Raw genomic sequence first — 22,489 nt, 5'->3', positions numbered from 1 at the left:
GTTGTATCCATAGATGGAGCCCCAGGGCAGATAAGGTGCTTGTGACGATAATATTTCAACCTTTGTGCTGCCTGGACCTACCTTTGTGCTGCCTGGAGTAGTGTTAGCCTTTACTGTAGTTATCATCTATTTGCTGTTAGCTCTAGGATAGACCAAAGTGATCCCACCATGGCTACCCACTACAAGGAAATCTTAGGGGAAAAAGGCTAGCAACATCACAAACTACACCTCTAGTGGGTATCATGAGCTTTCCTGGGTACAGCCCACTTCTTCTAAAGAAGTGTGCTGTGCCCACAAAAGCTCATGATACCATCTACATGTTTTGTTAGTCTATAAAGTGCTACCAGACCATTTGTTGTTTTTTCCTGTACAGACTAACTCGGCTACCTCCTAAAGCTTATACCTTTGGTGTGACCATAATTCGAATGCTGGTCAAGTAGTACTAGGAAGACGTTAACTCTTTGAAAGAATAAAAAAAAAAAACCCACACCAAAAACATTGATTAAAGTAATGAAGGGTAATGACTTGCAAGAAGTGGTTGAGAGCCAAATATGTAAAGCTTAAAAAGGAGTAACTGAAGTCTAGGAACATGAATGTCTAAAGACAATGAAGCTAGTACACATCAGAGAGGGAGCTTTGATGTTTAATGTGGAACAAGAGGCTATAGGTAGGAGTCCTGGTATGACACAAAATGGAAAATTTGAGCTTGATATTGGGAAGAGTTTTTTGATAGAATGATACAGTAATTTAATAATCAATGGTAGTTGCCTGATAAGTACCTAAAATAGATTATTATTCCCAAGATGAGTAATAGGTGTCCTGTTGTCTAGGCCATTTAAAATTGGTTGGATAAACTATTGCTTCTGTAAATGAAAATATTGTAAAGCCTTAATCATGTTCTCAAAATACTAGCAAATACACTGAATAAAACAAATGGATCACTTAATATAATACTTTCCTAATATTTTTCTTTGTGTCTAACTTGATTCCATAAAGTCTGTAATTGCTATTAAGATAAATGACAAAGCATGAAATTGATACTATGACAAGCAATTTATTAAAGTAATGAAGAGAAATTCCAAATCTTGTAAGATTCTGAGTTCCCTCAAGTGTCACTCAATATTTCACACAATTGGATACATAATTCCTATCTTAAAAAAATCTATTAAATAAGATTTGAGATAACTTAGTCCTAACATGAACATTTTACTGTAAATGACGTGCAAGCTTACTTGAAAGGTATTTTGTAAAAAAGTGTAGACTACAGAATTGTACTGTTTTTATTCATATCTATCCCTGAAAGTGTGCAATCCCTCCTTTCTTTTATCCTGTACATCTTAAAAATTTAAGAATTAATATTTAATAGTCATCATATGTGTGCTATATGAGTGACTACTGGGTGTGTTCCGTTTCTCTTCAGGAAGTGGTAAAATAAATCTCTTTCAATGGATTGAATGTGGGCATAAAGAAAGCAGAAGTATTATGCATAATCTATGTAAACACAGGTGGAGTTTAGTTTTGATGATACCGTCATGTGTAATCAGTTTCCTGTAAGATTAAAAATTATTCTGGGTGGTGTTGCTGACAAAATTAAGCTTTTTGTAGATAGTTTGGACTTGTCTATGCTACTGTTTAAATTGATGTAATTACATTCATTGGTATGGAAAAAGTCACCTCCCCTTTCCCAGGCAATGCAAGTTAAATCCACCAAAGTGTTGTCTATGCTAGCACTAAGTTAGTAGGAGACTCTCTCCCACTGACGTAGCTTCCACCTCTTGCTGAAGAGGAGTAATTATGGTGAGGAGATAATATTCTCCCTTAGCATAGCACATCTTCACTAGACTTGCTGTGCTGATGTAGCACGTTGGTATAGGCTAGCCCTTTGTTTACATTTTTGGTTGTTTTCAGGATGGATATACAAATCAGAACTAGGGTTATTTGGGTTAAAGTACAGTAATTGTGTATTTTCATATGCAGTGTACAGTTTTCTAAATGGTTTTAAATTATAACCGTAACTTTGGATTTCTTGACTTCCTGAGGTTTTTTTAACCACAGGATTGTTTTAAGGCATTATCTGAAGAAATTGTATCTGTTCAAATGTAACTCAGTTTTTTTGCTTAGGAATTTTCTTACGATACTTCTTATTTACCCCAGACATTCAAGAAAAGCTGTAGCCTGAGTCTAAGGCCTCTTGTGAAGTTACAGGTGGATCAGTTTTGTGGTGGTGAAATTGGGGGAGGGGTGTGTCAAAATCAGGGCCATATCAAAGAAATGAGTTTTGCTAATTGCATATTTTCAGTTAAATGTCTGATGTAAGTAAATCACTGTTCTATTGTTAAAGGTAAACTAAAATTATGTAGGTTTCTGTGGGATATTTTATAATGCACATTGATAGTTTTAATATTTAATCAGTTTGTCATAGCAATATCACATACTATAAAAGGGTTGGGATTTAGAAGTAAACAGTTTCACTCTTGATTCAGGTCTGATGCAATACCCACTGGAGCCAGTGGAAGTTTTTTCATTTATTTCAGTGAGCAATGCATCAGGACAATGGTGCAGATGATTGCTGGTGATTGACATATCTAACTTCTTCAGAGCAGAACTGCATTTTGAGAAGGAGAAAGGCATTTTGACATTTTGTGTTCACTGCTTCCTTGTCAAATGTGTTCAATTTACAGTGAAATAACAGATGCATACTTTAGGGCAGATGTAGTTATTGAAATTGAAATTTAGGGCTTGTCCACACTTGAAAATTAATCTGGAATAAGGCAGGATGTCAGTTAAAAGCAGATTAACTATTCCGGATTTAGCTTCGTATGTGGACATTTTTATTTTGGAATAAGAATGCTTGAAGTGGGTTGAGCTAAATTGGAGCACTCCAATTCTGGAATAAGAATGTCTATGTAGGGAGTTAATTAGAATTAGCTATTTTGGAATAACTTCTCATGTAGAAAAGCTCCTAGTTATTAGTTCTGTTGATGATGTGGAAGGCAGAACTGAATCTTGCTCAGCTTCAACAAAGTATTTGCTTGGGGGTGTATTTTCTGTGATGATGAATAAAGTATCCTTAGTTAATATGATCTGAATCCCTGAGTTAATAATAGCAAAGAATACTAATAGTGACTAATTTATTGTGTCACTGAAATACAGTAGACTTCTGAAAATCTGGCACCTTTGGGACCTAGGTGGTGCTGGATTATCAGATATCTCCGGAGTACCAGGAGGTACTATAAGGGGGCATACTCCCATCCCAATCTCCCTCCCTCCCCCCTTTATGCTCGGGTCCCGGAGCCGCTGGTACAGCTGTGCATCTCCCTCCAGGTGCTGGGGCAAATGCGCTGAGCGGCCAGCTTTTCAGTGAGCTGGCCGGGACGCTGTGCGCAACCCAATCCCGTTCCTCTCCCCTTCCGTTCCCCAGAGCCAAACACCTTCCCTCCCTACTGTCACCCAATCCATCTTCTCCCCCAACCTTATGTCCGGGTCCCGAAGCAGCTGCCTGTGCTTAGCGGCCGGCTGTTAGTATGTGCAGGCTGGACACTGTGTGTGCTGGGGACCATGAGCGGAATGGCGCAGGCTGTGAGTGGCTGACCTGAGCAGTTCCGGGTTCCAGTTCATGCCGGACTATCAGGAGTGCCGGACAACTGGATGCCAGACTATTAGAGTTTTACTGTAGTTACTTTTTCTGAATAATTTTAATGCACAGAAATGTTGAATAAGTAGTACTGTTTTAACTACAGTAGTCACATCTCAGAGCACAGTTAGGTTTGAAAGGGCATTTAAAAATAGTCTGAGTCTTTGGAGGGTTTGCACTTAAGACTGAAGTCTCCTATTTTGAGCCCTAAACGAAGGTACCACAACCAGCCTGGAATTGCTTCCCAAATTATGCATTGCCTTTCCAAAATGCCTGTCTTTTGTACTAAGGTAAGTGGAACAGTAATCCAAGGAAGGAACTGTTCTTGATGGGATATCAAGCTCATGATACCATCTACATGTTTTGTTAGTCTTTAAAGTGCTCCTAGACTATTTGTGGTATTGATGAGACATCCATGGTCCACAGCATTTAATACAGTTCCCCTTGTTCAATTTGCTTTTAGCTTTGTTGTTTGCAGATGAAATCCCTCTCTCTTTCCCCTTGTGTTTTGTGATTCTGGTGTGTTCTCTGAGTAAAAGCTATGGGCTTTCCTATCCAGAGGTTGGCATCATTAATCTTAAATGGTCAGTGAACCCTGCCACTTGACTGACGTTACCAAGACAAAGCTGTTTATTGAGAAGTTGTAAAATTTCCCCATTCCTCCAACAATGTGTCTCCTTTCACTTGGGGGTGGTATTCTTCTAAGCAGCTGATTTTTTTGATTTTTTTTTATTCTGCCTCCCCTCTGTTGCGAACAGTGCCGAAACTAGGTATTTTTGTGCCCAGGACAAAATATTAATTATGTGTCCCCTTTCCTTAGGTTAGCAGGCACCATGCTCTTTACTTTTGCAGCATATTATTTTTACTTAGTGAGTCTTTGCACCCCTGATTACGATGCACCTGCCCTGCTCTTGTTGTGGCTCTGGTTGGGAATACCCATCGTGGTACTATTTACCCTTTTAGAGAAGTATTAATGTCAATCGAAGTTCAGCAGTTTCTCAATATAAAAATTAAGCAAAAGTTTTATATCCTTTGATGATGAAATGAAGGCCATCCTGCATAAGACCAATTGATTTCTTGAATTTCTAGCATAGTCTCAGATTTGAAATCTATTATATCCAAGCTCTTTTTTTTTAGTATGTTGTTCTAGAAGCAAAATAATTTCAGTCTATAAAATGCAATGCAGATACTGTATAAGGTTAATTACTCTCATGTGCTCAAAGGCCAAAAATAATGAAAGAATATGATTTATCATCTTTTAATCTATGTTGCTCATCAGGTTGATGCATCCCATACAACACTTGCATGTGTTTTGATCCAACCTTTGCTTTTGGCATTTACAAAATCTCCTCTTTAGGCTCTTTCTATCTAGATACAGATGAAAGAACAAGCTGCAGCTCACAAAGAGTGGATTGTTCTAAGTAGTGTTCCAGGATCAAGTACAAAGGAATGGGAAGGGAAACAATAATTTCAAGACTCTCTGCCAACATGTTCTAATCCCAAGTTAGAATTTGATGTGGTTTTAAAGGAATCCAGATGTATATTTTATTCTGTTCTTCAGTACTATGATAGGGTATGTCTACACTACCCCGCTAGTTCGAACTAGCGGGGTAATGTATGCATACCGCACTTGCTAATGAAGCCCGGGATTTGAATTTCCCGGGCTTCATTAGCATAAGCGGGGAGCCGCCATTTTTAAATCCCCGCTGCTTCGAACCCCGTTTCACGAGGAGTAACGGTAGTTCGGAATAGGCACCTAGTCCGAACTACCTAGTTCGAGCCCCGTGTAGCCGCGCTGCACGGGGTTCGAAGCAGCGGGGATTTAAAAATGGCGGCTCCCCGCTTATGCTAATGAAGCCCGGGAAATTCAAATCCCGGGCTTCATTAGCAAGTGCGGTATGCATACATTACCCCGCTAGTTTGAACTAGTGTAGACATACCCTCAGGGATAATTAAATCCAGTGAGTCTCTTTCTCCTCTCATTTACATTAATTTTACACTGAACTCAATGGAGCTATGCCTGACTTATACAGGTGAAAGCTAACGGACAGAATCAGTAACTCAAAACGGGATCAGAACTAAGGACATGAATGAGTAACCAGGTAACCTGAGGAATGCTTGTTGCAGTGGCTGTAAAATAGTAGCAGTTACACACACTATTTAAATAAGCTTTATGTAGCAGAGCCTGCAGCATGTGTAGCCGCTAAGATTTTTAGTGGTTCCCCGGTTATCTTTTTAACCATCTTTTTATATCTCTAGTTACATCTTTGTACTGCCACCACAACACATGCACTCCCCGAGTTAGAACGATCTGACTTACGAACATTCGCACATACAACCAAAAGCTTGCCTGCAGCCCCAGGAGATCAGGTGAGAGGTGCAGGTGGGCGTGAGGGGCACAAGTGCTGGCTGGAGGAGCAGGGGATGGCTGCACAGCTGGTGGCTGGAGAGAAGTGGCACCCTGAAAGGGAATTCACTGCTTTTCTCTAGCTGCTGGCCCCTCAACTCCTTGGAGTGCTCCGTGCAGAACCTGGGGTGTCTGTGTGGCAGCTGGGGGATGCCCAGAAGTCCTCTTCAGAATCTCCATTTACCCTCCTCATCCTCCTCTATTTAAACTTGCCTTTTTTCAAGCACCAGCATTCAAGGTTTAATAAAAAGCTATTTCTACTATTTTTCATTGCAAATATACAGTATTTCAGTTACATGATGGCTTAAATAGGCTTTTGTGGGCCAGTCTAGGAACCAACCTACTGTTTATATCATTGTTTCTGTGGGAATATGTGTTCCGTGTTCCAAACAACAACTTACAAATGAACTTTTGGAACACAATCCATTTGTATTTTGGGGATTTCTTGTACTGGATTTACACAACCATTGTATGTTCCTTGTGTCGATGCATGTCCTCACCAGTTCTCGAACCAACTTAACTGCAACGGTGGAGCATTGTGCAACAGTTTCTTAAAGGCAGCAATATTTTTTGTAAGCAACTGAGTCAACCTAACTACATTGACTTAGAAATTATTAAGTTGGTGTAATGGGTAAGTTACATTGGTGGGAGCTACTTGTTAGTATACATGCTTACAGATTTAGGTTGACATATGCTGTATAATATAGCCCAGGATTCATGTTCATGGAGGAGGTGCGTAGCTGTCAAGTGGATCAAGAGTATATTAGAACTCTCAGGCTATGTCTACACAGCCCCCATTTTGCGTAAAAAATATGGAAATGAGGCAAAGCGTGGAATATTGCACAATTATGCAAATGAGTTGTGGCAATATTCCACACTTTGCCTCATTTGCATATTTTTGTGCAAAATGGGGGCAGTGTAGACATAGCTTCAAGGTTTAATATCCAAGTTTAATTGTGGTTTGTGTCAAGATCAGAGCTGAAGTCTTCATGAGCAAAAGAAGGTTTTTTTAAAAACCTGCTTGACATTAATATGCAAGTTTAAATTGTTATTAATATTAACTATGTAAATATATATTGTAAGACCAAGTTTCTTGCCTGAGGACGAGCTGACATTCCATTACTACTCTTACATAAAACACTGTGAGAGAAACCTACGAGATCTGTCTTGTCATTATTACTGATATTCTTTGGCCTTGATGTGTGATCCTACCATGAGTGTTGTTTCCATGCAATTTTGTGTTCTTGTAACCATGGAGAAAATATTAAAAAACTGCAAATTAAAATAATATACAGTATGCAGTAGTAAAGTGGATCTATGTGTGAGGATAAAGAGAAAATAAAGATTATATGAGGCCTAGAAAGCAGTGTATTATATAACATTTATGGAGAGAAAATATCAGAATTTTTTCTTTTTATGGAAACTCAAGGAAATAAATTAATATTAACCTTCTCATCTCTCTCTCTATCAATAATAATATGTGGTGAAGGAGAATCTATTTTTGCTTTTCTAAATTTGCTTCCTTCCCTGTGGATTACATGATTTATGAACTATTACTTAATGTTTTATATGGCTTGCTAAGTGGTGATTTTGGGCAAATGAGTGGCAGCAGCACATCCCAAGATGCGTCTAGACTACAGGGTTTTTTCGGAAAAACAGCTGTTTTTCCGAAAAAACTTCACTAACGTCCACACCGCTATTGCATTCTTTTGAAAGAAAAACGAAAGAACACAGGGGTTTTTCCAACATTGGTAAACCTCATTCTACAAGGAAGAATGCATTTTCCGAAAGAGCTCTTTCAGAAAAAGGCCTGTGTGGACGTGGAAGAGGGAATTTGTTCGAAAGAAGAGGTTTCCAGGAAATAGCACAGGTGCCCTGGTGGACAGTCCATCCACACTAATCACAGCTCTAGTTCCTGTCTCTTGCCAGCTCTTAAAGCTACTGGCACCCTGGAGTAGCCTTGTGGCAGGAAGCCAGCCTTGCAATAGCACCCTGACCACGTGGCTTGAGTGTTAAAGGCCTGCTGACCCACGACGCAGCCACAAGCCCCCCAAAACCCTCATGGCCCGCACAGGGGGCAGCACCAGGACTCCGAGGACTCATCCAGGAGCACCAAATGCTGGGCGCCTTCCTGGACCAGGGCGGAGATCCTGTCCCTCCTGGAGTTGTGGGGGAGGAGGAAACAATGCAGGATCTCCGCTTCCAGAGGTGAAATGCCTACATTTATGGCCTGATGGCCGAAGCTCTGGCCCAGAGGGGACACCACGCCTGCACGCTGGACCAAGTATGTAGCAAGGTCAAGAAGCTATGCTAAGGCTATGCAAAGGCCAAGGAGTGTAGCTCTCGCTCTGGGGCAGGACCCCACTCCTGCCCCTATGAAGAGCTGCACCAGATCCTGGGGAACTTGGATGTGTAGACACCAGAGCTCCCCTGGCCAGAGCTCCTTGAGGAGGACAACGACGAGGAACAACAGCTGCAGGAAGAGGAGGACATTGGCAGCATCGTCACCCTCAGCCTGGAGCCGATACCCCAGGCCCAGTAGATCTCCCAGGCTGAGGCCTGGGAGGGATCATCAGGTGAGTGCTCTCATTTTGTCAGACACACACAGGGCGGGAGACGCGGGCTCAGAGGGGATGGGATGCAATCGTTGTTCGGCATGCTTGGCCTGGACAGCGTGCAGCTGTCCATGCATGTGCAAGCATGTGCAGTGGCAGTGTGCACCACGAGGTATCAGGAGCCAGCCCTTGAACACACAAAGGCTGTTGCTCACAGCCTGGGGGGGAGGCCACGCAGACGTCTGACCCCTGGGAGGGATGTCCTCCTCCCGCCAGCCACTGCTGGAAGCAGGCTGGGCACAAGGGCGCACGCAGCATGACCCCACACAGACCAAGGAGTGCCGCACAGAGCACATGGTCATGCCTGCATGCGTGAGGCACCATCTGCTCCCATGGGCAGCGCTGCCAGATGCAGGTGTATGTGCGGGCCACAAGGAGGGCCAGGCTGCTCCAGGCCCCTCTCTCGCACATGGGATTCTACTGTGGTGGGACACTTCCCTGGCCTGTTTGTCTATGGGGGGCAGAGGGGAGGCTGGAAAGTGGGCAGGATGGTCCCCTAGGAACCTTGGAGCCCCTATGAGGCAGGGCCTGCTGTGCATGCCACACATGGCCTTGCTCTCGGGATATCACTATCCCCTGTTCCAAGAACGGTTGCTCCGTACTCACATAGGAGGGCACGGCTTCAGGGATAGTGTCTGCATGGACGACTGACCGCCTCTCCCTCTTGTCCTGCACAGCCTGAACCAGCTGTCACTGAAGGGCGATCCACGCTATCACAGGCAGCCGCCCAAAGCTGGGGGAACCACAAGCGCTGGAGGCTCCATGAAGACCTCGTGAAAGAGCACGTTGCAGTCCTGCGTGACATGCAGCAAACCCTGGCCCAAAAGGTACGCGATGACGCCAAGTGGTGCAATCGCATGTGGGACCAGCTCGTGCAGGAAGGGCGAAAACGTGCTACCAAGTGTGAAGTGATGGCATACCTGGGTCCTGTCACCGCTCCCGCTCTTCCAAAAAAGCTTCCTTCAAAAGAAGCTTGCAGTCTAGAGATACCCCCAGTGAGAAAAAATGAAAGGAGGGTAGTAAGAGCTAAGAGCTTGTGCTCTGCAATCTAGAGAGAATGTCTAGACTTTTTTTTTTTTTTTACTTCCACTTCCTGATGCATACCTATTTTTCAGGCTTATAGATCTTGTATATCTGCACCTTTCTTCTATATTTTTAAAGTGGTCTACAGAGAAGGAGGGTTTGCTTTAAGATTACCTGGCAATAGAGTGATATGGAAAGGATACTCTATAGCTCGGATGTCACAACCTCCACTATCCATGTTTATTCTAATTTAATTTGACTAGTGCAGAGTATAAAAGGCCTAATCCTGAAGTCAATGAGAGATATTCCATTAACTTTGTTTGCCTTTGGGTAAGACTTTTATGCAAACATGCCAAACTTGCCTGCTAGCCTGGTTACAGACAAGTTTAAGCTTGTATATAAACAATTCCATGATTCTGACCCTATTCGTCAGATCTTCCTTTCCTGTAAATACCTGCTAGACTTCAGACGTTAGTTTTAATAATTGAGTAGATGATCTTCTCACCTCAAAGCTGCAGCATTCTGACTCTGAAAGTGGATTTTGCTTTAGCACATTAAGATGATTTTCAGTTACTAAGGTTGACAATGCTGGAAGATACTTTTTACAACCTCTTCGTGTCAAGAAACTTAAATGAGTGGTATAATGCAAGCAGGCCAAGTAACAATACTGTTAAGGGGAGGGATAATGTTCAATGACAGTTTGTGATATTTCTGAAATTTACTAGAAAAAAATGGAATTTTTAACTCCCTTCACCTCAGAAGGATTTTACCTGAGCAGGGTCCCCTGTGGCTTCTGCAAAAGAAGAGAACACTTTATTGATAATGTGCTAAGCTGCCTATGCAGCAGCCTGATTCTTTGTACCTCCTGGTACCTTGGATGTATCTTCTCCCTGGCCATTGTGACCCAGTGTTGAACTGAGATGCTGGGTCGCAGAGATGCTAGGAACTGAATTGAACCCTTGAGGTTAGAGAAGATGTTAATCAGCATAATTCTAACTTCCCATCTCCTCATTGACTTTCCTTGAGCCATATCCACTTAGACCAGCCGAGGAACTGACCCTCAGTAATCAAAGCAATTGAGTGGAATTCATCTTTTTGAGTGGATTCTTATTAAGACTGCCATAAAGAACTGTTGTGCAGGATTTGGCAGAAGTCCTCATTGGTAGGCTTGGGGGACTCCAATTAAAGGGTTATTTTTCTCCTTCACAGAGAGAAACTTCAGCCAATATGATGATAAAACTGCACTTTTAACATCTGTTAATCAAAACTCAAACCATGTGAAACTGACCTGGGCAGATTTTAATGACAAACTTAAAAGTCGCTATAGGTTTTCCAAAGTTCCTGTAACTTGCTGGGGTGACACTGGGTGAAACTTAGTAGTTTTTCTGTGGGGTTTAATTATTAGGTTTTTCAAAACTGAGCATTGTATTGGGTGAGGCTTGGGCATGTTGCAAAAACTGATGTGAAACAACACTGAAGAAAACTTTCTCACAATTCCCCTGCAGAACTGCTCACAACCCATTATATCTGGAGTCATTTCAATCTGTAGTGCAAAAGTTTTTCAATATACTATTCTACTCCAATTGAGGTACTACTATTATTTATATAGCATCGTAAGCAGAAACAATTAGGCACAGTAGGATGGCTGAACACTATTGTATTATACATTCCCTGCCCTGTATGACTGTCAGTGTAGGCTCATGACAGCGTATAGAGAAATACTGTGACAAAAACAGAGGTTACAAGCTGCCTGCATCTGGGAAAGAGCAAGAAGTAAAAAAACCAAAAAGACGAGAACAGCATGGAAGATTTATATTTACCTTATTATAACCCATATTACTGCAGCTTTTCATAGTCTAGATCAGGGATGGGCAATAAAAGGCCCCCAGTTTGCCAGGATTAGGCCCTGGTGGGCTGCTAGATGCTTTATTTACCTACATGTCTGCAGGTATGGCTGCTTGCCACTCCCATTGTCCGCAGATCATCATTCCTGGTCAATATGAGCTGTGGGAAGCAGTGGTCCAGCCCATGGTACTTCCTGCAGCTCCCATTGGCTGGGATTGGCAAACCATGGCCAATGGGACCTGCATGTGGCTGAACCTGTGGATGCACAGGTAAATAAAGCATCCAACGGCTGCTCATAGCCCACCCCAGTCTAGGTAAAGATGAGCTCAGATGACTTTTTTCCTTCTTTTTTTACCTAAGGGAACAGTATTTTAACTGTGCCTGTAACTTGAATGTGGTTGTTTATGCGGGGACATGGGTGCTGACGGATTGCACCTGAAAAATCTTTACCATAAGGACAGTAAGACAATGGGAGGAGTGGGCTGGAGATATTCTAGGTAGCATAGTTTGCAATGTTTATAGTTAAGCTTGCCCGACACATCTTATTATAAGACCCTGTTTTCAGTTGCTTATGACTTTACTATGCTTAAAAGTTTGAATTTTTCGGTGTCAGATGTCTGGGCTGACATTTTTGTAGAAGTTTCATTTAATGTAGTTCAGCAGTTTATGAGAATGAGGTCAAAGGGGAAAATATCTTATTTTCCCATGTTTCAGAACAAATTATGCTGTTTCATTAGAGGATCTAGTGCAGTGGTGGGCACCTGCAGCCCGTGGGCCACATGTGGTCCCTTAGGACTCCATCTGCGGCCCTCCTGCCTGCCCTCCCTCCCACATACCTGTTGTGCAGTAGGGCACTGAAGTCCCGCACTTCATACTCCTTCCCCTCCCTCCCAGTACTTCAGAGCTCCATGAATCTGCTGATTTGTGCTCCATCCCTCTTCCTCCCAGAGCTGCTCCAACAGTGCTGGAAGTAGGGTTGCTAGGTGTCCGGTTTTGAACCAGACAGTCCAGTATTTGAGCTTTCTGTTCGGGAAACAAACTGAGAAAATATAAATGTCCGGTATGTTCTAAATAAGATGTAATGTAGATTGTGATGTAATGTCAAGCATGTCCCTTACTTTGGGTGAAACCATCTGGCAACCTTAGCTGGAAGGGAGGAAGAGAAGTAGGAAGTCTGAGGTTTTAGTGCCCGAGAGGCATGGAGGGGAGGGCAGGGGAGCAGAGCAGACAGCGAGGGGGCTGCTCCAGCCCACTGAGATGGAGGGCCTATTCGTGGTTACCCATTTCTGCTCTAGAGCTTCCTTTTACTTTGGATCAGGGATTTTAAATTTTCCAGGGAGTCTCCCTAATGTCAGGAATGTTTCCTGCTTTAAAAGTTCACACACGTTTTGTCAAGGCAAGAGCTCCAGAAATCTGTTTGCTTGTGCATAGTAGAGACTTGTTAGAGTTTGGCAGTTCAAATTTGGTAAAGATTCCACCTTAACTGAACTTCATCCCCTGCTCCTACTGCTGATCAAACTCTACATGAGCAATCCCCTTAGAGCAGAGATTCTCAAAGTGTGGTCTGCAGGTGCAGGCTTAGGGCTCCCTCCCTCCCCACAGTGGGGAGGCTGTGCTGGTTCTCCAGCCCATGCCCACTTTGGCTAGGGGAACTATAGCACAGGAAACTCCTCGCCTGGAGGCTTTCCCTACTGCTCCCAATAGCCAGAATCACGGCCAATGGGAAAAGCGAGAGTGGAGGGACGGTGTCTAAGAGCAGTAGGAGGCACAGAGCCAGGTAAGTGTCCCCTATCCCCATCATGCCCCATAACAATGGGGTGTGTGTGTGTGTATGTGCTGCCAGCCTCACTTATACTTAGGTTTTGAATGATTAGATTTATATCAGTAAGCAGAGCATCTGACAGCCACGCCAGGACCTTGAGCAAAGGGCGGGGGGACGACTCTGCACTTCCAGTGGGGCTGGGGAGGTCAACTCTCGGCACCACCTTCAGCATGCTTTGCTGCCCCCTTCCCAGCCCTTAGTACTGCCCAGAGTACACCGCACAGCATTCCAGTGACGATTTAAAGGGCAGTAGAGGCAGCTGTGAACTCTGGGCCCTTTAGAATTGCCGGGCCCCAAGGCAAATCACCTTTTTAAGGCTGATTTGTGTCCTGGAAGGTAACAGGAGATCTGTGTGTGTGTGCCTAGCCTGAGAGGTCCGCTATCAAGGACACAGTTTGTTTTCTGTGTTTTTTGTTTGTTTTTCAAGCTCTCTTGAGCTAAAAAAGCTTGGGGTACCCTGTGGAAAGAATCTCAAGTGTTTCTTCCTGTGTTTTTTTTTTTAGGGATTAAATCACTAGATGGTGGCAGCTACCTCTCAAAGTGTATGAATCTGTGACTTGGGGGAGTTTTTTAAGCAGAGCCTATTAAGGCAAGGTATTTAAAGTCTCTTGTAGGCCCTCACCTTCTGCACTCAGCGTGCCAGAATGGGGAACAGCCCTGACAGTTGTCCATCAATATTATATGACAATTGATTTCTGCCAAGGCTATTTATAATCAAAGGTGAAAAAGGGATTTTGCATGGGGCTTTATTTTCTAGCTATGGAGAGCAGACAGAGGTGTATAAGGTTTCACTGTTAGATATTTAGCTTACCTGTACCATTACTATAGCATCTGACAGTCTTGGCTGTGTGTGTGTATGCATGTATGTATGTGTGTGTGTGAATATATATGCTATTATCTTCATTTTGTGGGTGGGGAACTGAGATCCAAAGTGATTTTTGTCCCAAGAGCTGACAGTGGAGTGGGATTTAAATCAGCATCTCCAAAGTTTCAAGCAAGTATGCCAGTTACTGGACTCTTTTTTTTTTTTTTTCTGATAAGTTCCAATTGTGTAGCAATAGAGTGTTGAATGACCATTTATGATTGGAATGGATCACAGAAAAAGAGTATTTTAAGGAGCTTTTCAAGAAGAATCAGAGACTTTACATTGATACTATGTGTGTTCTATGAGTTAAATTTTTAAAATCTGTCTGTAATTTACTGAGAAACCACAAATTATTTGTGATTTTAAAGTGACAAACTAGAAAAAATGTTAAACTTGTTTGCTCTTGAATGAATTGCAGTAATCATTGCGTGTTGTTATGGGAGAGCCTGAATGGTTTGGAAAAATTATTAGAATTTCAAAGAGCTCCGAATAAATGAAGTGCCAGCTTTCAGATGTGCTAATCTTGAGGAAGAAGTAAGACTGGAAGAAATCAGTATAATTCCCTGGGATATTATGCAGGTCTTTATTAAAATGGCCAAGAAATATGCTAGACAGAGTGTTTCAAAGAAGGCTGAACAAGGAGCCACCTAAAGAGGAGGCAAACATCTAGGTGTCTTGATATCAATTCAGACACTCCAATTAAGAAAGATCATTCAAGCCATCAAATCCTTAAAAAAATGGGAAAGCTCCTGGCAAAAATAACTTGAATGCAGAATTCTTCAACGTAAGTCCTGAGTTAGCAGCATCTCTCCAGCCCCTCTATTTACATCAGTCTGGGAAAGGGAAAAAGTGCCAGGTAAGTGGACCAGTGGGGTTATAGTGAAAATACCAAAGAAAGGAACTCTCTAGGACTGCAATAATTGATATGGTATCACACTTTTATCTGTGGCTCTGTCTACACTATAGAGTGTAACCCGAAAAAACTCTGCTGTGTCCAGGAGGGAAGCTATCCACTTTTTCGGATCAGTTTCCCAAAAAAAAAAAAAAAAAAAAAAAAAAAAAAAAAGCATGCTCTTTCAGAAGCTCTCTTTCTCATTTTATGAGGAATAAGGGCTCTTCTGAAAGAGGAGGTTTTTCCCACACTTGGTCCTGTATAGATGGGCCAAATGTCAGAAAAGCCTCTTCTGAAAAAAGAATCGGAAAAAGGTACACAAATTGTGAACCACAATTTGCGTACCTTTTTCTAAAAATAGCCTGCAGTGTAGACATAGCCTGGGACCAGCAAAGTATTGTGTAAAATCATAGTCCCGCTTATATCAGAGGCAGTTGATAGCAATCTCAGAAAAGAGCAAGCTGGTTTTTGGAAAGGGCGTGGATGCACAGACCAAATCTTTACTCCATGAAACATAACAGAACAATGCTTGGAATGGCAATGGCAACTCTACATAAACTTCATAGACTTTGAGAAGGCTTTTGACTGTTTTCATAGGACCAGCATATGCATAGCACAGCGGTCATATACATGCAGTGTAGATCATGCAACTTTTACATGCAGCATGAGCTCAGTTTTGAAGTCAAAACAGGAGTAAGTTTCGAGTGTATAATGTCTACAAGCCTTTTCACATTGCCATTGCTTGGGTAATGCAGCATACGACATCAGACATGCCAAGAGACATTTCATGGACACCTTTCTGTGACGGGCCAGCCCCGTCACTAGCGCCGGCAGCTTGCACCGCGAGCGGAAAGCTGGAGGAGCGCCGGCTGTATTGCCGCGCATGCGCAGCAAGCCGGGGTCCGCTTTTAAATGCGGTGCCGGCACACCTGGGGGGAGGACCGACCCACGGGCGGAAGACAGCAGCCGCCGGCGGAAGGCCTGGGCCAGAGATGCTGAGGAGGGGGCGCGGAGGTCTCGGGGGCCGTCGACGAACCCCGCTGGGGGTGTCCGCGGCAGACAGGCCCAGGAGTGTCCAGACGACCTTCCGATGCCCGGAGGAGCGAACTGAGGATGGCTGGGCAGAACTCGCACCGGAGCTGGCCCCACCCCAACCGCTGAGGAGCCAACAGGTGACGTGAGACCCCAGGGTGGTGAACCTGCCTGAGGTGGGTCCCCCGGACCAGAGGGAGCTGTACTGGGTGGACCGCGTGGACCCGGCAGGTGGAAGGCCCCAGGGTCTAAGTAGGGGGGTTCCAGCCATAACGGGAGTGATCCCGGCATAAGGGAACCTTACTACGCCCTATTGGCCGAGAGTAAAGGGGAAAGGGGTAGTGGGGAGCCCCTCCGTGGAGTGAACGCGGGCAAGCCCTACCCCACAAACCGTTCGGGACTAGGGAGGGGGTGGGTGTCCTCCACCCCCCCTCCCTTTACACTTTCTTATTCCTTGAAAACAGAATTCACAGATGATCTCTCTCTCTCCCATCCCATACCGGACACCATACAAGAAAAAGCAACTAGACTTAACACATTCAAGCCAGCAAATTGGACTGAAAATCAGCCGCAGTAAGACAAATACCACGACCTTTAATATTTCCTCACCACCATCAGTTTAGATAGAGGATTGTTTTCTCAGCAATATAGAAACATTTACGTGATGGGCAGCACGATCAGCCAAGAAAGAGGAATAAGCCATGACACCTGAAACAAAATCAGTAAAGTCAGGACCACCTTCAGGAGCTTAAATACAGTCTGGTAATCTTCAAAATAAACCACCAAAACCAAACTGAAGATTCTGCTTTGAGAGATGCCCCCGTGGGTGCTTCATTCTTGGTCTTGGTGCTATCTAAGCGCCTTTGATTAGAGAGTTTCATAGCAGTACCCTGCAGGCAACGTGTGCTCTGTTGTAAGTTGAAGTAGCACGTGTGCTGCTGGCATCCTCAATTCCTTTTCAACCATTCCCGGTCTGGCACAGACTTCTGCAGTCCTCTAGAACAGTGGTTCTCCGACTTTTTGGCCCATGGACCACCTATCTCATAAGAACATAAGAAAATGTGTTCTTATGTTCACCTACCTACCTGCAGATGGGCTGACCACAAATACTATGTACCATCCAAGGGGCTGGAATTTTTATTTACACACCCAGCTCCAAACTCACTGGTAGTCAAGGCAGTGCTTCAGTGTGGCTCACAGCAGCGTTTCAGATCCACCCAATTCATCTGACGAAGTGGGTTTTACCCATGAAAGCTCATGATCCTATATATTTTTGTTAGTCTCTAAGGTACCACAGGACTACTCATTGCATTTAAACCTTGGTTTAGGAAGTGAAATTTGCATATGAATTTCAGCTCAGCAGTTTCTCATAGCAGTCTGTTTTTTAACTGCTCCCTCCTCCCCCTTGGAGCTTTTGGCCATAGGGCTTCTATGTGTGGGGGATGTTTTGGGGGTTTCTATATCTAATACACCTTAAGCAAGGGACTTTTTTTTTCATACAGCCTCCAGTGCAATGGAGCTTCCCTCATGTGTGGGGTATCTGAGTGCTTCTTTAATAGAAATAGGCAGAATACATGCACATTTATGTATAACCCATCAAGATGTACCTTGAATAATAATAAATTGGTGGGTCAGAAGATTGTTCTGAACTCTGTCAAGCTAACCACAAAGGTTGAATATGAACTAGACTGAGATCACCAATTCATTTCACATTGGCTAGTGAACAAGCTACCATTTTTGTACAAGTTGAACATCTTTAGTACAGCACCGTTGGGACCTGACTGTTGCCGAACCAGAGAATTTGCTGAACCACGGGAGGTCAGTGTTGTCTAGCAGCATTGCCAACACTTCCACTGCTTACTGAGCTCTGGGGTGTTTTGGGGTAAATTAGAGCTAAATAATAGCAGAACACTGAGAGCCAAGAAACTTTATGAGACTGCAGGAAACTTGGTTACACCCATGATAAGTGACCATCTGGCTAACTAAACCCATGGATGTTGCTGGACCAGAGAATGCTGGACTAGAACATTTCAACCTGTATTACATTTAAAACTACACATAGCTGATGGTATCTTAACAAAAATGTTGCTTGAAGCATGAATAATTTAGACAAAATTCCTTCATCATTTTTCCATGATTTATTGCTCTCATATTTCAATGGTAGAAAATAAATGGTAATTCTTTTTGAGTGAGTGAATTTTACCTAAAACCCCCTAAGCACTGATTTAATGTTTAAAAAGAAAAGTTAAACTGCCACTATTTTTCATTTCAGGGAATATTCTTTCCTGCTTGAATACCACATGTTTTCTTTAACACAGGAAGAACCGAACACCTTACAGAGGATGTTTTATGCAAACAGCCTTGTGTCCTGTGGACTCTCTGCAAATGTTTGAATTCACACTGTGTTTGACCTATGGGATGGCATGATTCACCACAGAGTTGCACGATCAAACAGGTTGCTAAACAATTATGAATTAAATTAAGGGGATAGCTCTTCTATCCTCTATCCTGTATTATTTTGTAACATACTGTGCTGGTATTTTGCAAGAATATACAATGCAATATAAATAATTCTGTCTAAAACCTAATCTGAGGGAAGTGGGGGATGGAAACTTTTACTGGAAATCAATGCATAGTCAGTGGAAAGTAATAAGAGGGAATTCCTAGTTTGACTCATTAGGGGTGTGTCTAGACTACAGAGTTTTGTCGACAAAAGTGGACTTTTGTCGACAAAACTATACCTGCGTCTACACTACCGCTGAGTTCTGTCGACATAACGTCGACAGAACTCAGCAGTTTTGTCGACGCTGGTAAACCTAATTTTACGAGGCATAACGCCTTCTGTCGACAGAGTTCTGTCGACAGAAGGTGTTATTGCATGTAAACTGCCCTTGCGTCTACACTGCCATGTCGACAAAGCAGCTTGCTTTGTCGACAGAACTGAATGTAGTGTAGATGCTCTTTGTCGACAGAAGCTTTGTCGACAGTATCTGTCGACAAAACTTCTGTCGACAAAACTCTGTAGTCTAGACGTACCCTTAGGGGTGGAAGGTAGTGGCCTATAGGATGGGATACTAACTCTATTTACCCAACTGCAGTTTTTCAGTATAATGCTGAAACTCCATTACTGGCTCTGCTGTGAAATTTGGCAGCTTTTGTTGTACCAACTAGAGGCTGTGAGAGAGAAAGCATTGGAAATACACTTTTGCCTAATGTAGCAAGTTAAAATAAGATTTAATGTCTGTTAACCCTGAATTATTTTTACAGAGAAAGTAAGTGTTGATCATAGGCAACAAATGATCTTTAAGTCATTGATTTTTAAGGCCAGGAGGGACCATTATCATGATTTAGTCTGACCTCCTGTACAATTCGAGCTATAGAACTTTGATGTAATTTTGATATAAATAAATCTACCTTTGATTTAAAAATTGCCAGTGATGGAAAATTTATCACAATCTTGGCAAGTTGTTCCAGTGGTTATTTAACTCTGTTAAAATTTTGTCTTATTTGCAATCCGAATTTGTCTAGTTTTAGCTTCCAGCTGTTGGATCATGTTATACCTTTTATTTTGAAGTTCACTTGTGTTCCCAAGAGATAGTGAAAAAAATCAATATTAATGGTTTAGCGATGGTTCCAACTCTTTTTAAAACTTGTGGCTGCAACAAGTTATTTTGACCTGCTGATATAAAAATGTATAACTTGAGTAGCTGCTTTTTAATATCCTCCTGAGCTACTAGTGAAATGGAAAGAGTATTACAGTAAACTTCCGATAATCCGGCACCTTTAGGACCCAGGGGGTGCCGAATTATCAGATATGCCGGACTATCAGAAGGGGGGGCTATGAGGAGTCTGGAGTGGGGTGGAGGAGATGTCACCCCAGACCCCTCATAGCCCCCCCTTACGATAGTCCAGCTCTGCCCCAGGCGTCCCTGGTTCAGCTGCTGCTGGTCAGTTTCAGCAGCAGCTGAATCGGGGATGCCTGCAATAGAGCAGCTGGGGTGCTGTCGGGTTGGTCCTGCAGTGCCAAGGGGCGGCGCTAAGGCACCAACCCAGCAGCACTCCAGCTGCTCTTGGGGACGCCTGGGACAGAGCAGCTGGGGTACTGCCCCGTTGGTCCTGTAGCGCTGCCCCTCGGTGCTGCGGGACCAACCCGGCAGCACCCTAGCTGCTCTTGGGGACGCCTGGGGCAGAGCAGCTGGAGTGCTGCCGGGTTGGTCCCGCAGCGCCAAAGGACGGCGCTGCGGGACCAACCCGGCAGGACCCCAGCTGCTCTGCCCCAGGGACCCCGATTCAGCCGCTGTTCTTTTCTCAGTTGCATTAAAACACCTAGCAACCAAATATGCTTTACTAGCTATATCTTCTTGTTTTGTTAATAAACTCACCTTTTTAAAAGAATATGATTTGATTTGTCTGTCCTAGAAGGTAAGAGGAGCTCTTTGCATGTATGCATGCCTAAAACTGAGAAATCAGCTATCCGAGATTGCAGTTTTTCTCTCTCTTTTTTAAGCTCTGTTGTGGTAAAATAGCTTGGGATATCTCCCTGGAAGAAGTGCCTGTGACGTAGTGGGGGTACTTGCTGGGATGTGATGACCTCTGCTGTCTGGAGCAAGACCCAGCAGGGAAAACCTCACTAGGCAGAGGTAAGGACAAACTGGTTGAACCAGTGGCCAGACACCCCCCATGGAGAGGAACAAAGGAAGGTGAATGCGGCCCTGGCTGGGGGGCAGGGCTGGAAGTGGGATAGTTGGTTGGTGGCTGTCTGTGAGGATGGATGAGACAGCCTAGGGAGAGGAGCTGGAGTTTTAGGGGCCCAGTCTCCCCCATCTCAAGGGGGCCTGAGGCATCCTAGCCCAGTTCCTGTAACCAGATTACATCTGTGCTGCGCTGTGCTGGAGGAGCAATAAACCACCCTCAATTCCACTGGCTGGTACAGTCTGTTTGTGCCATTTCGGGGTGCAGGAGACGGGGAACCCCCAACGTGCCGTCACACTGGTGTCAGGAGCGGGATGCACTGCACCCCGTGGATGAAGCTCCCAGCGGCAAGCGACAAGGCGCAGTAGAAGCAAGAGCCCTGGAGCCAGGCGTGCTGGAGACAGAGCGAAGCGGTTCCTGGGAATCGTGGGGCGCTGCAGCACTAGACTGGTGAGTCTGCACCAAGGGGACCAGCGGGCAGATGGCCTACGCCCGACTCTTGAAGGCAGAGCTGGTGGGGCTGTGCAGAGAGAGGGGCTTGCCTGTGCGGAAAGCAACCAAGGCCCAGCTGATTACCCAGCTGGAAGAGAATGACCAGCCACGGGGCCAGGATCTTGTCCCCAGGGGAAGCAGCCAGACCCCACCTGAGAGTGTGTCAGGCTCAGAGAGGGGGAGGAGCGCTGGAACCCACCGGAGAGATGAGACAGCGTCTCCCGGGAGGCCTGCAAGCCGTAGCCCATATAGGGCAGGGGCCAGACCAGCGGAGCTGCGGCGGCTGGAGATCCAGCTGCGGATGAAGGAATTGGAAGTACAGGACCGAGAGAAGGAGCGCCAAGATCGAGAGAGGCAGCGACAGCATGAGCTGGCCATGGCAGAGCGGAGAACCTGCGGGGCCCCGGCTGCGCCAAGAGTGGATGGGCCCCAGAGTCCCGGGGATGCCAGGCGCTTGGAGAGGCTCACGGTGGCCCAATTGAAGGACGTGGGCGACATAGACGGGTTCCTCAGCTCCTTTGAGAGGGCCTGTGGGCTGCAACAGGTCCCCCCAGCTGACTGGCTGCAGGAGCTCATCCCCGCACTGAACCAGGAGGCGGCCGGAGTGCTCAGTCAGCTGGAGGACCTACAGCCAGGGGATTACAACCGAGTCAAGGAGGCCCTGCTGCACAAGTTCGGGCTGACCCCCGAGCTGTACAGGAAGAAGTTCCGGGGGGTACAGAAAGGGCCACGGGAGACCTATGTGGATCTGGCCTCCCGCCTGGCGCAATACTGCCGCAAGTGGGTCTCGGGAGTCGGAGCCCAGACCGCAGAGGAGCTGCTCAAGCTGGTCATGATGGAGCAGTTCTATGAAGCGTGCCCACCCAAACTGAGGCTGTGGCTCAAGGACCGGAGACCAGAGAACCCCCAGGAGGCTGGGAGACTGGCGGATGAGTTCATGGAGAGCCGGTCCGGGGGTGAACGGGAGTCCTGGAGAGAAAGAGAATCGCGCAGAGACCGGTTCTCGGCGGAGCAACGGAGAGAGACACCTCCGAGGCGAGCCCCAGGGACCAGGACCAGTCTTCGATACCCCAGAAAACCAGCCAGGGCCTGGGCAGAGCCGACCCGAATGGGCCCACAGAACCTAACTTGCCATCGCTGTGGGCAACGGGGCCACAAGAGGGCTCAATG

At 44.9% G+C, this 22,489-nt stretch overlaps 1 protein-coding gene across 3 annotated transcripts in view; it reads left to right on the top strand.

Annotated features, from left to right (window-relative positions):
- Positions 1–22,489, top strand: part of SYTL5 (synaptotagmin like 5) — a 153,719-nt gene that overhangs the window by 10,837 nt on the left and 120,393 nt on the right. The window contains exon 1 of one of the 3 annotated variants that reach the window (XM_089774615.1): positions 18,427–18,590. The exons of the other annotated variants lie outside the window; for them this stretch is intronic. The gene's annotated coding sequence lies outside the window, so the exon portion shown is untranslated. Of the gene's footprint in view, positions 1–18,426; positions 18,591–22,489 lie in introns of those variants that run through there. 3 annotated transcript variants of the gene reach the window in all.

Source organism: Pelodiscus sinensis, chromosome 1 (assembly GCF_052426305.1).
Source record: "Pelodiscus sinensis isolate ZL-2025 chromosome 1, ASM5242630v1, whole genome shotgun sequence".
Taxonomy (NCBI): domain Eukaryota; kingdom Metazoa; phylum Chordata; order Testudines; family Trionychidae; genus Pelodiscus; species Pelodiscus sinensis.
Note: the sequence above shows the minus strand (reverse complement) of the source record. Positions and strands in the feature narration are given on the sequence as shown.